The sequence below is a fragment of the Loxodonta africana genome, chromosome 16 (assembly GCF_030014295.1).
Source record: "Loxodonta africana isolate mLoxAfr1 chromosome 16, mLoxAfr1.hap2, whole genome shotgun sequence".
NCBI lineage: Eukaryota > Metazoa > Chordata > Mammalia > Proboscidea > Elephantidae > Loxodonta > Loxodonta africana.
Window position 1 is genome coordinate 72780579 of NC_087357.1, and position 19411 is coordinate 72799989.

The window sequence follows — 19411 nt, forward strand, 5'->3', positions numbered from 1 at the left end:
AAGTTTCTGCTCATCATGGGCTCCCCTCATAGTAAGAAACTTTCATCAGTTTTGAGAGTTTGTAGGAATGGACTACGCTAGACACATATAAATCCTTACTACATATTGATTGGACTTGCTGCTATTGTAATAGGTAAAACTCCTCCAAGTACCGCTGCTATTTATTCTTTATGTTTACCTGGAGACTATTAGAGAACTACCCCCTTGTTTTGAAAACTGGTAACTAAAAGAAAAGAAGCAAGCATTTTTCCCTTCTTTTCTATATAATATGAACTTTAGAATAACCCGGGGAATTTTGTCTTTATGGAAGTATCCTAGGTAAATTAAAAAAGGATGATAGAATAAGAATATCTCCATTTTCCAACTCTTATTAAATCAGTGGGCCTAATGGCTGCAAGTATTATAAAAAGAGAAACAATCAGTTTTTATGTACCTCATGATGAAACTATCCAACATGACTTTTGTAAGTAGTTGTGCAAAATAAGGAAACTCAAACATGAATTTATAAACTCTGTAGATCTAACTACCATGGAAAATATAAGAGGCAGAGGAGCATCTTAAACAACCACAGAGGTGCAATCAGTGAATTCTAGACTGAAAGATACTCTACAGGACAAATGACATACTTTTTAAACCAAAATTTCAAAATAGAGGGAGAGAGAGAATCTGTACATTTTAAAGAAACTTTAAAAATCTGTCGACCAATGACAGCCGAAACAAATTGATTGGGTTTTTTTTTTTTTTTTTTTTTGGACATTTCATTGTGGGATTATTTGTTGCTATTAAGGAAATATTAATTTTTATTAGATGGGTAGTGGTATTGCAGTTATGTTTTTGGAAATAATCTTTATCTTTTAGGCATTAAAATTTTTATCTAAGAACAAAAAGAAAATATCTGACAGTCTATTATGATGGGATTGACTGGGGAAAGAGAGAGAACTTTTGACAGATGGTCTTGATGTCAGACAGATACAATTGAACTGCTATTGATGGGGTTGCATTCTATGTTGTGATGAAATTAGATTCAGCAATAAATTTTTACATTATCTATGATTATTGCTGAGAACGCTGGAATTTTTTCTTTTTATGTATTCTTCCACTCAACAAATATGGGAGTTCCTAACGTATGCCAGGAGCTGTTTTAGGCACATAATGAAGAAGTAGACAAAGTCCCTACACTTGTGGAACTTACACTGTAGCGGGAGAAGAAAGAGAAGCAGTAGATAAATAAGTAAATATAAATGAAACAGTAAATATAAATATAAAAGCACGCAGAAGTCCCTGGGTGGCACAAATGATTAAGTGTGAACTACTAACTGAAAAGTTGGCAGTTCAGACCCACCCAGAGGAACCTCGGAAGACAGGTCTGGTGATCTGCTTCTGAAAGATCACAGCCTTGAAAATCCTATTGAGCAGCTCTCCTTTGCACACACGAGGTCACCATGAGTCAGAATCAACTGATGACAACTAACAACAAAATGAAACAGGGTAAGGAATTAAAAAGAGTGATAAATGTAAGGGGAGAAGCCCTGGTGGCACAGTGGCTAAGTGCTCAGCTGCTAACCAAAAGGTCAACGGTTTGAACCCACCAGCCTCTCCGCAGGAAAAAGATGTGGCAGTCTGCTTCCATAAGGGTTACAGCTTTGGAAACTCTATGGGACAGTTCTACTCTGTCCTGTAGAGTTGCCATTAGCCGGAATCGACTCGACAGCAACAGGTTTTGTTTTTTGTTTGTTTTTGAGCATGAGGAAGTTGTTTTATATAGGGTGACCAGAAAACACCAAACCACACTAAAAGGATGTTATTTGAGCAGGACCTGGAGGACGTGAGGACAAGAGCCACGTGAGTGAAGAGTATTCTAGGCAGAGGGAATAATAAGTGAATGGCAGTGAAACTGGTATGGCTAGAAAAGGAAAGCAGAAGGAAATAAGGTCAGAACTCTGTGATCTAGATTATTCAGGGCCTTGGGGTCTATCATAAAGGCTTTAACTTTGCCTTTTAATGAAATAGGAAGAAATCGGATGTGGTTTTAAACAAGGAAATGACATAACCTGACTTACCTTTTAAAGGGATTATTTTGGATGCTGTGTTTATTCATTAAACAAGTATTTCTTGAGTGACTATTATGTACTAGGCAGTGTACTAAGTTCTGGGTATGCAAAACACAAAACTATCTGCCTTCACGAGACAGGTGATTTAATAAGAAAGACTAATTATGAGATTATGGCAATAATATAAGCAAAAGATGTTAGTGGCTTTGACCAAGATAATAGTGGCAGAAGTAATGAAAAGTGTTTGTTTTAATACTGGATATATGTTGAAGATAGAACCAACAAGATATACTAATGGACTGGAAGTAAGATTAAAAGGAAGAGAGGAATCAAGTATGACTGCATCTTCTTGCTAAAATAGCACCAAGCCCATTACTGTCGAGTCGATTTGGAATCATAGCAACCCTGTAGGACAGAGTAGAACTCCCCATAGAGTTTCCAAGAAGCACCTGGTGGATTCTTACTGCCAGCCTTTTGGTTAACAGCCATAGCACTTAACCACTACACTACCAGGGCTTCCTAAAATAGCACATAGGATAATTATTATTTGTTCCTAGGGTTTTACAATGCTTTCAGTTGTCTCCTTTTCAAAATTAGAATATCGTGATATAAGGCACCTGGGCCTTGCTCACCTACTTCGAATGTGATTTCAACCATGGTTAATAGATTTCCCAATTATTATCATTTCCATTCAGCCTCTTCCTCAAGAGTGAAGGATATAGCTACATATATTTTGTCTCTATGCCGGATGTACTCTTCAGTATGATGTAGTTATTAGAATGCTAGCCTGGAAGTTATGAGACTTCTGATCTGTTAGCAGATTAATCTGTGTGATGATGACAAGTCCATTTAACTTCTCTAGCCCTTAATTTTCTCATCTGAAAAATGGTAATAAGCATACTGTTTTTCTCAGTATTGAATAAAATATGTGAATATAATTTCAGAAATATAAAGGACTGTGTAAAAACAAGACAGTGATACGATTACTCCAATTTCTATTTTACTTCTCTCTCTTATTGCTGAACACAAAGTGAGTAAAATAGAATCTATATGATTCTGAGCACAGACATAGTATGAAAGAGTAAACATCCTTCATGATTTTGGTAACACCCGACTTTTGTGCTTTGATAAAGTGATGAGTATAAAAACACAATTATTGGATGAAGCAGTACATTCACAAAAATGATAGATTTTCAAAGCAATAATAAAATGGAAGGTTTACTTTAACTTCTTTGTGCACTCCCTGGGAGGTGCAATGTAGTTCAGTTTCACCAAAATTTATTGCGAGTGTACGGTATTCTGTGCCAGACACTGTGCTCTGCCCTAAGTATTGGGTGATCTTTAAGAATGTTAACACTACTACACCCACTCCTCACTTGTTGACATAGTTAGATTCCAAACACCAGGTTGTTATCCAAAAATCAGCGTTAAGCAAAAATGGAGGATGACTACATCAGATCAGAAAGGAAGGATGACTACATCATAACATAACCACCAAATTACATCATTACATAACTGCCAAACCACTGAGAATCATGGCCCCAGCCAAGTTGCTGACACGTAACCTTAACCATCGCAGCCGGTGTTACTCTCGCCTCTCACCTCAGCATTTGTTACTGCCAAATGTATGTCATTAATGCACAAAATAGTCAGATAGTAAATTTTTTACTCTTGTTGTAAATGCAAAATTCAGATAAGATAGTAAGTGAGGAGTAGGTGTATTACACAGTCAGTAATTGCCACATTCTCTTTTCTCTCAACTTTTTTCAAAATAGGAATCTGGCATGTGTTCTCACATGTGGAATTCAGGTTAGGCCTGGGGATCCCAGCAAATGTGAATAGTTTTAAGGGCCTCAATTTTGTGGTACTCCTGTACTAATTTAACAAGCCCAGGGACTGAGTGGTTTCCACCAAAAACATTTTGTCAGCTGTCTGCTTTCAATTTATAGTCTAAATAAGGAAAACTAGGGAGACTCAGCCCTGTATTATCAAATTTTGCTACCTAAAAAACAGACTTAAATCTATGATCTTTTCTATATTCAAGACCTGATTGGTTCCTCCTGTTTTTAATTCTTTTTCCTTGGAAGGGTGTTCCAATTTTCATTCAGAAATATGGGTTCTCATTAGATCTGTGTTATTCTCAGGGTCAAATGGATATGGTGTTCCCATTACTATGGTTTTATTATTCTAAAACTACTATTAGTAATTAAACTACTGTTTAAACTACTATTCCTTTTGAGTTATTATTAATTCATTTTGAGATGCAATATATGTTTTCAAGTAATCAACTTGAAGTGTTAGTTAATAGAGTGGATATTAGTATTAATTTGTTCAAATGAAGATGGAATTCTTAATTTGATAAGTAGAATTCTTTTATTCCAGCATCACAGCACCTTGGATTAAACAGTTTGTAGAAAGATAATTTTTCACAACATGAGGAAACAGATTTTCTTTCTCTCAGCACAGTATTAATGCAAAAATGACCCCTTCAGTTCTTCCTCCTTTCAGGAGAATACTGGTTAGGAGGTGAATTCAATTTACCCCTTCATAATCAAGCTTCGCATCTGTTATGCTGAAGTCAGAGTTTATCTTTCTTGTTATGTGGAACCCAGAAATGCAACACAAGGAATACTGCAAAATAAATTAGCAGGACCTTTGCTTGATGCTGAGGACATTTAGGCAGCTACAGAATAGGTGAAAAAATAAAAAATGGGCTACCAAGGAATGTTATCACAACTGGATAGTAGTTAATCCAGGAATGAATTATGTATTCTTTATTACTATTTTTTAAATAACAAATGCAGGAAGTGGAAGATTCTGAGATTGACTTGCCCTTGGAAATGTGATTTTAATGCATTAATAATCACTGTGTGGCAAGGGCATGGTGAGAGGCAGGCCTTTTCTAGAAATATTCTCATCTCTGTTTCCTTAGTTGCTCACACTTAGATTTATATGGACTGAGCTCTGGATTTTCATTTCTTTTGCTTTTCTTTTTTTTCTAAACAATGGAAAAAATACTACAAAATGTCACTGATTTAGTTATCAGATTCCCTTTTTTCCCTGCGTATAATAGGTAAAATGAGTACATGAACTATTTCTGAAAGGATGCTCATACCTAGATCAATTTCAAATTAGATCCTTTAAAAAATTACTTGTACTGTAAGGCAGTAGAATGCCCTGGATAGGAGGGTAGACGAGGAGAAGGCTATGTAGACAAACTTACTTGATACCCACTCCTTGGTACCTATTATTCTTAGGAAAATAATTGGGAATGTAATCAGTTGGGGGAAATAGGATGTTGAGAAGGCTTTATTTTATAATGATCATTTAATAAAATGTAAAATATTATTTTTCTCCAGCAGGTTTATAAGATCTCCATTATGGCACATCAAAATAAATTTGGCAAATTAAAGAACCATAGATTACATATATATATATTATCAAAGCATCTTTAAGTGCTTTTAACATTTTTCCCACTATAATAGCAATGCATGATAATTGTAGGGATGAAAAATACAGATACATGCAAAGAAAATATTAAAATCACCATTCATCGTTATGAATACATTAACTACTCAAATTTTTTCATGTGTTTCCTTGTAGTGTTAATATCATGCATATTTTTTAACTTTTTATTTTGAAATGACTCCCAACTTAAAGAAAAGTTAAAAGAATAGGACAGAGTCTCCCCTGTGCTTTTTACCTTGACTCACCAGTTGTTGACGTTTGTCCCAGTTTTTTGCTTGTGCCCTCTCTAGTGCTCTCTCTCCCTCTCCCTCCCTCCCCCCCCCTTATGTGCCCCCTTTCTCTCTAAATATACATGCCTATTTAACCACAGTACAGAAACCCTGGTGGCGTAGTGGTTAAGTGCTACGGCTGCTAACCAAGAGGTTGGCAGTTCAAATCTGCCAGGTACTCCTCGGAAACTCTATGGGGCAGTTCTACTCTGTCCTATAGGGTCACAATGAGTCGGAATCGACTCGACGGCAGTGGGTTTGGTTTGGGTTTGTTTAACCACAGTACAGTACAGGAAATTTAACATCAATATAACAGTCTATATTCAAATTTTTCTAATTCTCACCAGAATGTCCCTTCTAGCAATTTTGTTTCCTGCCTCAAGATCAAGTCTAGGATTATGCATTACCTTTACTTGTCATGTCTCTTTGGTTTCCTTTAATCTGGAAGAATTCCTAGGCTTTTCTTTTTTGTTCACGACATTGACAGTTTTTAAGAGTACAGGCAGTCCCCAGGTTACGAACGTCTGACTTACATACAACCCGTAGTTACGAACCCACCCCATAAAACCTATTATATTAAAAATTTGAGGTAGACTCAGTGGTTTATAATAAACAGGCGCTACTTTGCAACACGCATCAAAACATTACCATTATTATTACTGTATTTTTATGTTAAAAAATGTTTTTGTGTATCTGGAACTGTTTCTATAATTTTTTTATGCATAGAAAGGTACACTGTATAGTATATACTAAGACAAAATATTTGACTGACGTTAGATGCGAACCATACCTAACTGTTCTGATTTACATACAAATTCAACTTAAAGAATGGAACTTGTTTGTAATCTGGGGACTGCCTGTATAGCTAACTGTTCCACGTATGCAAATTTTTTTTAATTGAAATTATTTCTGATACTATAATTTTATATCCTTTTTCCACTTAATATTGACCATTTTCCAGTGTCATTAACTGTTCTTTAATGGCTGTGTAATATTTATTTTCATTAATCTTGTATTGTTGGGCATTTTTACTGTTTCCATTTTTTTTTCACTATTTCAAATACTGTTGGGAAGAACATTTTTGTAACTAAATCTTCATTGTAATTTTAATTTCTGAATTCATCAAGTGTTTGTTAAATGCTTACAATATGGACCAACAAAACAAAAATTTTACAGAAGAGAATAATTAAATGTTAATTTCTGTGACTCTGGATATAATTACAATGGAAATTTGGAAAAGGAGAAAATTACCAGATAATAAAGCAGCCAGATTTAGAACATAAAAATATAAGATGCCCACTTAAATTTTAATTTCAGATGGGACATGTGAAAAACTAATGCTAAAAAACTAATCACTTCTCTGAAAAAACTAATCACTTACCTGAAATGTATTTTTAACTGGCCATCCTATGTTTATCTGGCAACCTGCCAGAGGCTTGAAAGTTCAGGAAAACTTCATGATACGGGTAATCGAAGAGAGTAAAAAAATATATTTACAGTAAAGGAATGACTTAAGAAAACCACTGAAGCAAGAATGAGCATAGTTTGTGTGAAGTATACTCCATAAGTATAAAGACTTTGCATCTAATTCACTGCTATTTTCCCAACCCCTTAAACAGGTACTGTACACTGTAGATACTTAATAAATAATTGCTGAATAGATAATTGAATTTGTACTATAAATGAAACCAGGCCTTTTGGAACAAAGGTTACCTGTTGTAACTAAGTAGATAAGAATCAAATTTCCATGAGCCTAGAAAACCAGGCAGAAGAAGTTGAACTTTCCACCTTCCTTTATTCATTTATTTCCTAATGATTTATTAAGTGGCTACGATAAATCAAATGGAAACACTTGTGGCATAGTGGTTAAGTGCTATGGCTGCTAAGCAAGAGGTCGGCAGTTCAAATCCTCCAGGCACTCCTTGGAAGCTCTATGGGCCAGTTCTACTCAGTCCTATAGGGTTGCTATGAGTTGGAATCGACTCGACGGCAGTGGGTTTGTTTTGTTTTGTTTTGTTAAATAAATCAAATGGAAGGAGGCCCAGTGGCACAAACAGTTAAGCACTCGGCTGCTAACTGAAAAGTTGGCTGTTTGAACCCACCCAGCAGATCTGTGGATGCTCTGCTTCCATAGAGATTACAACCAAGAAAGCCCTGTGGGGCAGTTCTACTCTGTCATGTGGGGTTGCTAGGAATAGAAATCGACTTGATGGCACCTAAGGACAACAACAACATGTATCAGATGGAGTCCTTGAGTGGCACAAATGATTAACAGCTGAGTTCACACAAAGGTGCCTTAGAAGAAAGAGCTGGTATCTACTTCCAAAAAATCAGCCACTGAAAACCCTGTGGAACACAATCTACTCTGACACACATGGAATTGCCATGAGGTGGGATTGACTCTCAACTCCGCAGCAGATGTTTAGTGTAGCAGATGTTAGGGATACATTGATAACAAGAATAGGCTTGGTCCTTACCCTCATGCAATTTACAGTCTAGTGGGAGAGGCTGACATTCTTCAGTTAAGACATTCATTAGTTTATAGTTGCAGACGAGTATTGTGAGGGAAAATTGCCTCGTAATTGCTCTCCCTGCTCCTGGTTTGCACCTCTCACCCCCCAGTGACACAGTGGTTAAGAGCTTGGCTACTAACCAAAATGTCAGCAGTTTGAATACATTTGGAAACCCTGTGGGGAGTTCTGTTTGGTCCTATAGAGTTGCTATGAGTTGGAATCGACTCAGCGACAATGGGTTTTTGGGTTTTGCAGAAACAATAGGAAGATATTGTAAGTTTTTAAGCAATAATAGTAGCATTACTAGATCTGTGCTTTAACATGGTTACATTATGTTCAATAGATTAGAACAGGGGTGTAGTAAATGTAAGTTGACTTGATGTAGTAGGCAGAAGGGGTCAGGATAATCCAGCAATCAATTTTAAAGACTTTTCATTTTTATTTTCTTTGTAGCTAAACAATGTAGGCCTATCACTATTTGTATTTTTTCATTAATTTACATCATTTTACTTGTTAATATTCATTTGAACCTTACCGTATAACATGCTGTGATATCAAGACCATTATATACAGCAATAGTCATTAAGACAGTGTTCTACCGATTCAAGGATATGCTAATAGGCAAATGGAACAGAACACGGAGTTCAGAAACAGACCCACACGTATACAATTGACAGATATATAACAAAGATGTCACTGGAGTATAGAGGGGAAAGGCTGGTCTTTTCTATGACTGGTGCTGAAGTCAGTTAGCTATTTATATGGAAAACAATCTATCTTGACCCCTACCTCACACCATACACAAAAGTCAATTGTATATGGATTATATATAAATGTAAATTATGAAATAATATAGCTACTAGAAGAAATCATAGGAACATATCATGGCATGATTTCTTATAAACGACAAAAACTAACAAAGAGAAATGCATAGATTAGACTCACTAAATTTCAGGAACTTTTTTCATTAGAAGACACCATTATGAGAGTAATGCCATTATGAAAAGGCAAGATACAAAGTAGAAAAACATATTTTACTAAATATATCCAACAAAGGACTTCTGCCCAGAATGTAATAAAAAAAAAAAGACAGGCAAACCAGTAAAAAATTGAGCAAAAGACTTAAACAGGCCTTTCACATAATATGATATACAAATGGTCAGCAAATTAAAAGATGCTTAAATAGATTAGTCATCAGCTAAATTTTTAAACCACAGTAAGATACCACTGACACACACCAGGATGACTAAAATGTTGGTGAGCGTGTGAAGCAACTGGAACTCTCCCTCTTCCCAATGATTAATTGGAGGAAAGGGGTTGGAGTTCAGCTGTAATTGGGACAAAACAGTAAAAGGTTTGTGCCCTTGGCAAAAGAATGTTTTTGGCCTATGAAAAGGATAATTCAAGGTGCCAAGCTTTATAAAAAAAAATATGAAATAACATAAGTAATTCAAGCCCTTAATCTCAGAAAATCGAAGCTAATATTGTGTGTATAAAAATAATGGCCAAATAGTCTCAGATTAAAGACTATTGTTAAAGAGCAAATATCTTTGGTGTAGAGAGTAAAACATCAATCTGATAACCTATTCTTTTGTGAAGATGTTATTTTTCTCTTTAAGATAATGATTTGTAACTGCCTTTTAAATTAATAAGTATTTCTTCTCCATTCTAGTATTTTGGTAATCAATATTAAATGGGAGAAAAGACTTGGATTATTGAAAAACATGAATAGTCTCTAAAATTAATTTAGAGGCACATACTTTCATTGTTGCCGTGCTAAAGAGCAGTTAAAGTGACCTCTAAGCATTCCTAAGGCAGAAAAGATAATCAGGTTAATTACAAATTAACTATATCCTGTGATTATACATTAAGTAATAGTGAACCATTTTATCTTTTTCTTCAAATGTAGGTTTTACCTCGAAGGTTTTACAAACTTAGAAGGGATTTTTCTGGTGCTGTAAAAAGGGTGACTTTAGGTGACCTTTTAAGGCCAGCATTAAGAAGTATGAGAAGTTCAGCAGGGAAAATTAGTGAAAGAAAGTAGGGTTATGCATATTTTTACCCTACATTATAACCGATATTAAGAGTAGAGAATCCTACATTTAATTAAAGGCAGAAAATATTTCAAAGCCATATTTGCTCTGATTTTATGCCATTTACTTACTAAATGTACATTCTTTAGACTTATCAGAGATAATTAGGGTCTTTTTAGAGCATAGGAATGACTTGGTTTTTCCCCAGCTCTTTCTGTTAATTTACAGACAACTATGAAATATGCCATATTTATCGTCTCATTAGTTATATTGATGGAAAGGATTGAAAAGTTAAATGGTAATGGTGGATAAACCTAACCAAAAATGTTTTTTCATAAGCCATTGCTTTAACTCTTACTTGAGATTTTAAAACATTGTGTTCTTTGTTTTTACATTATTACCTTGCATTTAAAAATGATTCATTTATTCAAAAGTTTCATATGCTTAAGGCAGTTCAAGTAATGGACCGAAGATAAGAAGGGGGGTTGATTGCAGATGAGCATAGCGGGATCTTTTGGGAGTGATGCAAATGTCTAAAACTGAATTGTGGTGATGTTGGCACGAGCTTGCACAAAAACCACTTATTTGTCCACCGAAAGCAGATGGATTTTATACTATGTAAATTATACCCTAATAAAGCAGTTGTTGTTTTTAAGGACGCCATGAAGATAATTAATAGGCTAACCACAGATCAGGAGAAAACGTTCTCAATACATGTGTCTGACAGTGGTTTGTATCAGAAGTATATAAAGAACTCCTAAAAATCAGTAATAACAAGACAATACAATAAAAATTTGAGCAAAAGAATTGTAACTTCATAATTCAGGAAATAATCGAATGGCCAATAAGCACTGAAAAAGGCGTTCAAAATCAGTAATTAGGAAACTGCAGATTAACACTATCGCTCACCCACTGGAATTATTAAAAGCAAAAGGACCACCAGGTGTTGGCAGAGGTGCAGAACAACTGGAGCTCTCACTCTTGGCTGGGACACTATAATTGTACCATAAGTTTAGAAAACCGATAGCCACCGTTCATCTACCCTGTGGCTCAGTTAGTTGTCTACCCTAAAGAAGTAAAAACATACATCCACAAAGTACAAGAATATTCATAGCAGGAAAAGAGATTTCCATCAACAGGACAATTTTTTAATAAATTGTGGTATATTCATACAATAGCATACTACTAGACAATAAAAAGTAATGAACTATTGATACCTACATGGTTAAACCTCAAAAATATTATGTTGAGCAAAAAAAAAAAGTCGGGCCTAAAAGAATACATTCTGTATCAGGCAAAAATAATCTATGATCAAAATCAGAAAGTGGTTTCCTCTGAGTTCAAGGATTCAGGAATTGACTGGTAAGGGGCAGGAGAGAACTTTCTGGAATGATGGAAATAGTCTACATCTCGTTTTGGGTGAACATTTAAGATCTGTACATCATATTGTATGTAATTTACACTTTAATTTTAAAAAAATATTAATTGCTGTAATAGCCAATTGCAAACCAACCCAGCATCTCTACTAAAAAATCTCACAATTTTAAAAAGAACAATAAATTCTGCCTCTTTTTTTGGAAATAATAAGAAACTATCAGAATTTTATTAAATATTCCTACTTAACATATATTTACATCTGATATACAAATTGTGAAAAGATTAAACAAACTAGCCGAAGAACCTCTGTGAAAAAGGGTGAATCTTTTAAGTCGTTGCACAGGCTTTTATATTAAAGGCAGTTTCCCATGGTAGCTTCTTGCACTATGTTCCCTTATCCTTTCTTGTGGTAAAATGTGAACTGCGATGCTCTACCCATGAAAGGATAATTATGTATCGTTCACTCTCTTATTCTCTGCTCTTGTCCTTTTTCATTTTTCTTTTTTATGAAACGTTCAATATATATCAAAGAATATGTGCAGTGTATATATGTTAGGAAGCATATGCCTCTGCCTCCCTCCTTGTTTGAAGCATTTGAAGAGCCAATTCCTATTCTGGCTTTTATTTTTTCATATCCTTGTGCTTTTTTCCTCATTTAATTTTACAAATATATATACACACAACATACATACACACTATATTATTTTGTTTTGCTTCTTTTTTAGCTTTATGGAATTGATATGGTGTGTAGTCTCCTGAATTTTGCTCTTTTCGTTAAGTAGTAAGTCTCTAAGATTCACCAATGTTGTGTATAGCTGCAGTTCATTACTTTGCATTTGCGTTGCTATATAATGTTCTGTTGTTGAAATGTACCATAATTTTTTTCTCCTTTCTAATGCTTTGACCCCACCTGTCCCATAAAAAACCAAACCCATTGCTTAAGCCCTGTGCCCCAGGGGTCCTTTGGCTCCACCTGTAGCAGCAACTGGAAACCCTGGTGGCATAGTGGTTAAGTGCTACGGCTGCTAACCAAAGGGTTGACAGTTAGAATCCACCAGGCGCTCCTTGGAAACTCAGGGGGCAGTTCTACTCTGTCCTGTAGGGTTGCTATGAGTCGGAATCGACTCGACGGCACTGGGTTTGGGTTTTTTGGTTTGGGTAGCAGTGACTAAATCAGCAAAATCATCAGTGTCTTCACGTGAAAGAGCTGAAATCATGACCTGGAAGTACAGATACTGTTAGAGGGAAATCACTTCTGTTTCTACGAGCATAGTACGCTATGTGATTTGCATTTTTATAATACAGTATGAATTATATAGTTATAATGACAGCTGCAGGGTAGAAAGTTTAACACACTCGAATGAAATGCATGTTGGAGACGTTCTTGATCTCCGGAGATCGATGTGCTCCATATGCTGCCGCTGAACCAATGAGTTTGGAGAAAATACTCAGAGTGCTGAAACAGCACAAAATAAGGATTACTCCTTTATACACAAATACGAATTTATTGCCTATACAGCTTACTTGCTGCATGAATATTGCTAAAGTACATTTTATAAGTTAGAACAACAGTTGAATTATCTTAATTTGTATATACATATATATTAATTATAAATATAACCTGATTTATTTACGTGTAATTTTCCCTGTGTTCTAATAAAATGATACAGTGTTTTCTAAATTAGAAAGTAATTACAATTAAAAAAAAAAAACTTTCCAGATGAAAATTAATATCTAATTTGTAAGATATGGTAAAGCTTGGAACATCATCACCCATTATAAATAACAGCCATAATTCTGGCGTTGTTTTTATCAGTAGCCTATTTTTATATTAATATTTGTTGTAGTAAAGCAGTATTTTATTTCCCACAGAATATAGTTCTTTACCAAAAACCCTCAAAATGCTTATATAAAAATATAATTTTTGTACAAGAAGCATAGCTTATTTTGGACATAACCATAGTGGTATAGTCATTGTGGTAAGCAATTCAGTTAATATAACCACTGGCTTAAGATAATAGGACTTTTGGTATAGATTTTAGCTTTTTAAAATAGTTTATTTTAGGGGGATGGCCTTTCTCTTTATATTTCTAACTCATTTGACTGATTAACTTTTTTTCCAGTCATTGGTGTCAGATGCATTTAGCTGTCCCATAAGCCGGATCGTGTATAGAGAGAGAGAGAGAGATAATTGTCAGAGAAGCTTGTTTTCTGTTCTTAAGTGTCTTCATATAAAAAAAAAAAAAAGTTTTTTTTTTTATAGAATGTTTAAAATTAAATATGCAGTATTATAAATACCTCATTAAAATACAGGACAACCAGAGACTGATCTAAAAGCAATCCAGGATAACCCCTAGCCTTTGGTGAATCTTCTCTGTTGCTCTGGCCAGAAAGCACCTAGAAGATTGAGGTAACTCTGGTGCTAAATCACAGATTTCTCCCAGTATCAACCTCAAAATTTGACTGAGTTCATCCTAACAGTAGACTCAAACCTGTGGAAAGATTAAACAGAGCATTTTTGCTATTGACCAAGACTGAACCTCCGTTCATCCTGATATCACATAGGACATTGTCACGTACTTTTTAGAATCCTCGTTTTCTAAGAACAGTAATAATGGTTTTCTGTAAGGCAACCCAAACCCTGGGATGAAAAGACACTGTTCATTTGTTTTCTTGAATGAGGAAGGCATTTATGGGGAATAAAGACTTATTAACCTCATTTAAAAAAAATAAAATGGAAAGGATAGACTTTTTATTCTAATAAAAAATGCAACAATGATATAGCTCAACAACATATACAATACTAAATGTGCACACCAGCCCAGGGGCATGGACGAGAAGGCAGGAGGGAACCAGAAAGCTGGACAAATGAAAATGGGGAACCCAAGGTCAAGAAGGGGAGTGTTAACATGTCACGGGGTTGGCAATCAATGTCATGAAACAATATGTGTATTAATTGTTTAATGTGAAACTAATTTGTTCTGTAAACCTTTATCTAAAACACAATTTAAAAAAAATCATGCGACAATGAAATTATTTTAAATGTGTGAAAGGAAATTTAAATTATTGTAACTCCAGGGCACTAATTACTTACACATTGACAATTTTTCATGTTTCACATGCCCATTTGATCTCCTGTTCACTACTGAAATGTAGTTTCCATAGCAATGAATGTATCACATGGTTCCTGTGTTAGTTCCAAAATAGAGAACAGCAATACGCCATATGAGCTCTGCTTGTTTTCCACATGAGGACTGCATATACAACTTCAGGCTGTTCCATACGCTTCTCGTTACAGATAGCTTATCATTGACTTAGAAAGCTTTCAAAGTAAAGAGCAATTGGTAGAAGTGTATTTCAAGTCTCCAGCCTCTCTCGTACTATATGATATGTATTCTTGGCCATTGTGCTAAAAGAACAGCTTCACTGGCTTTGATCAGCAGAGACTTTGCTATTGTATATTTAACCAAATGTTTCTATAGAATATCAGTGCCATTCAGGAAATTTCAGGAGAGGGAAGTGTATAGCATTCATGGTAACATTTTCTCGGTCTTATCCAACAATTCTTAACCACTTTTTGGCTTTTTTCCTCCTGCCTTCCTTTATGAATCAAGGAAAAATATATAGCAGTCTGTTTTAGAAGTGGAGGAAAAGAGAATGCCAGGCACAGCTGGAGGCATGCTATTGGTTCTCTTTTAGGACCGTTATTGCTCTGTAAGATTTAAGAGTAGGCCATACCACGGTGAATCTGTAGAAAAGGGCTTCAGGTTTCTGTGATCGGTGCTGTCAGGTCCCCACTTCTGCCTTACCCTTGCATTCTTTAGAGTATGTAGTAAGCTGTCAGAACTCAAGAAATAAAATAGGAACACGCTGCCGTTACTGTGGATGTTATCAGAGATTTATGTGAAACAGTCCAAGTGCCATGGCATATTTGGGAATGGTGCTACTGTAACTATATTTAACCAAGTATAAAATAAGCAAAATAAATTTCAACTTGAGCTGCTGGCTGTACTGCACCTATTGTTGCTGGAACTACAAATGAAAAATTTTAAATATTCTTTATTGGAACTACTAGGAATAGCTATGTTATATATAGTAGAAGAACCCAGGACTTTATTCTTTAATTACCTTATATTATTGACTGAAACTGGTAAGAGGTGAATCATAAGTCCTCCAATACAAATTAGTAAATTTAGGAAGCTAAATAGGCATTTTTATCTGACTGGCTACTACTGACAGGAATATATGTTGCCTGAGTAATACTTGTGTCTACCCTTTCATCTCTTTTATAATTTAAAAACTATGTAAATTGGTACTACATAAAACAAAACAAAACCCTTGCCATCGAGTCAATTCTGACTCATAGCAACCCTACAGGACAGAGTAGAACTGCCCTGTATGGTTTCCAAGGAGTGGCTGGTGGATTCGAACTGCTGACCTTTGGTTAGAAGCTGTAGCCCTTAACCACTGCACTGCCAGGTCTCCAGTATTACATAAACTACGTAATATTAGATACCTCTCTATGCAAATAATTTACAACAGAATAAATGACCAGAGATGTTATTATAACCTTGTACTTGGATCTTATTTCTTTTTCCTTAGTTGTTTAAAATCTGGACCTTGTAGAAATAGATAATGCAGGAAGGAAACTCCTACCTTTGTTATTAGTTTTCGTTATGTCCTTCCAGATTTTTTTATTATAAAAAGGATTTAAAATATTCACATTAAGAAGATCATAGTATAATTCTGTTTTGCAGCTTAGGCCTCTTTCCTTGCTATTACAAATTTATCTGCCTTATTTTTTATAATAGTGGTATTTTTTATGGGTACACAATAGTTTGTTCTCCTCTTAAAGGATGTTTGGTTGTTTTCTGTTATACTAGTGCTATAGTGAATATATGTCTTTGTATCTTTGTGTAAATATTTCTATAGACTCAATCTCTAGAAGTGGAATTGCCAGTTCTTAGGAAATGTTTAAGTTTTGATAAATTTTGCCTAATTTTCCTTAAAAGGGTCTATGAAACTGTATTCCCAGTTTAGAAGTCTTTTTAAGCTTTGCAAATATGTATATAGACCATGTGTATTTTCATCTTAGGTCAACTCCTTTATCTTTGCCCATCTTCCTTTTGGATGCTTCACTTTTTTCCTACTTTTGTTTATTTGGTTGTTTTTTGCTTTTTGCTTTTTTTTGCTTTGTTTATATGGTAAATAAGTCACTTGTGAGTTGTAAATATTCCTCCCAGTTTATCTTTGCCTTTTATTTTTTGGTGCTTGCTAGCATATTAGGAAGTTTTAAATTTGTATATTGTTAAAATTATATATATGCAAACTCTTGTCCTTTATAGTTTCTGGCTTATACCTTACTTATTAATATTGAATTGTTTCAGATGTCCTGATATACTCATTTAATTAATTTATTACTTATAGAATCCATAATCATTCGGGAAACCCTGGTGACATAGTGGTTAAGAGCTACAGCTGCTAACCAAAGGTCAGCAGTTCAAATCTACCAGGTGCTCCTTGCCCCTATGGGGCAGTTCTGCTCTACCCTATAGGGTCGCTAGGAGTTGGAATTGACTCGAGGGCCATGGGTTTAGTTTTGGTATAGTCATTTGAGTTCTACAGTGTATCAAATATCTACTAGATGGTGGGTCAGTGCTGCACATATGATCTAAAACGTATATAATCGTATTTGCAACAATAGTGTTTTACCATAGCAACATACTGAATTCTCTAGAATGATTAGCAGCTACTTCTGAGTATTGTCTGAAATCAAAGGTAACATGTAACTAGTTTGTTCTCTTCATCTCTGAGAATTAGTTAGTTTGGTCTTTTATATGTCTTTATATTTATGAATACTAGTTTTATGGCTAAAACATCTACATCTTTCTAAGCTATGGTATTATTGTGAAAGACGTGGCTACTGGCATGTCACACAGCAGAAAATTCCTTTAGATAGAAGCCATACCACTATTACTTTTTAAAATCCTCATTTTATCAAATTATCAAATTAATACCTATTTATTGGGTCCTGTTTTAGGCTGGGTTCCCTGGAGAAGCAAAACCAGTGAAGTGTTTAGAGAGAGAGAGAGAGAAGAGAGAGATTTATATCAAGGAAATGGCTCACGTAGTTGTAGAGGCTGGAAAGTCCCAAATCCATGGGTCGGGCATCAGGCTGGAGGCTTCTCCTGACAGCTTCAGGGGGCTGATGAACCCAAGATCGGCAGGTCAGAGGGCAAGCTACTGGCTCATGGGCTGCAGAGATGACAATCCAAGATCGGCTGGTAAGAGAGCATACTGCTGTCTCAAGTCCCAAGAACTGGAGATCAGGTGATGACAAGCCGGATGCGGGGTCCAAACCCAGCAAAAGCCAGTGTTCTTTGACAGAATGTCCATATGTATTGGATGCAGGTCACACCCCCCAAGAATAAACTCCTTTTCAACAGATTGGCTCTCATCATAGATATCATCATGGAGGTGATTACATTATATCAAATATCATCATGGAGGTGATTACATTATTACCTAAGTACCAAACCACATAATAATTGCCAAGCCACTAAGAATTATAGCCCAAGCAAGTTGACACATAATCTTAACCATCAGAGGTGCCTATTTTATTGCTAAGCTCTTGAAAGAAAAAGAGAAGGGTGGTTGAATATTTTTTTTTAAGTGCAAATCGTGAGCCTACCTTCACAGAAGTCATAGTCTAGTTTGAAATATATGGTATAAGCGTGTCAAAATTTAAGTAGAAAAATGATAACTGCTCAAAAAGACAACAATGTATAAAGACCCCTCTCCAAAACAAAATGAAAGAACATGGCAGTCTCTTCTGTATCAGAATTATGTGCCAATGAAATGTTACTGGTGTTTGCAGTCATTTCAAGATAATAAAACGAAGAAATTATCCAAAAAAACTGAAAGTGAACACTTTTATAAGTGTACAGAATAAGTGGTCATCTGTGGGTTTCTGAATTGAATTCTGCTAGAATACACTGCCAGAATAAACTTATTTTCTTGCTCATGTGTGACATTCTACCACTTGCCAGTTATCCCTTTGTGTTAAAGCTTTCACTGTTATTTAAGTAGAACTACCTCCTGGAAATTTTAACATACTGACTGCGTCAAAACATTAGTACCACAGTGTGAATAAATTTAAGATCCTTTCCTGTCTCAGTTTTGGTTAGGGAAGGAAAGAGATAATGAAAAGACTAGGAAGTCTGAGTTTAAGGGGAGAAGATAAGCAATGTGAATCAGGGGATAGGGCACCAAAAGTAACCTTTGCACACCTTACAGTTTCATCTGATTATAGGCTTCATCTGTCTAATATACACGCCCCTAATCCCCAAATCCACCGATTTGCTGAAATTGTTTGGAACAGTTAAAATATTTAAAGACTGTCACATTCTAAGGTATGTAGCATCATTATATGAAAAAAAAAAAGAGTCAGGGTTAAATCAGAGAAATGGATCCAGTTGAAGATATGGATATAGGGATTTATTAAAAAGGAATTTGCTTATGCAGTTTTGGAGTTGGCTAAGCAAGTCCCAAGTCCGTTAAAGAAGGGAAGATCACCAGCGTACTGCCTCAGCTCAGAGAAAGCCTAAACTCTCTTCCAAAGAGCTCGTATAATCTCCCTTTTGATTAATTTAAAGTCAACTGTTTAGGGGCTCTAATCACATCTATAGAATCTCATCACA

At 35.3% G+C, this 19411-nt stretch overlaps 1 protein-coding gene across 4 annotated transcripts in view; it reads left to right on the forward strand.

Moving 5' to 3' along the window:
• Nucleotides 1–19411, forward strand: part of ADK (adenosine kinase) — a 569500-nt gene that overhangs the window by 395098 nt on the left and 154991 nt on the right. The window lies entirely within an intron of this gene.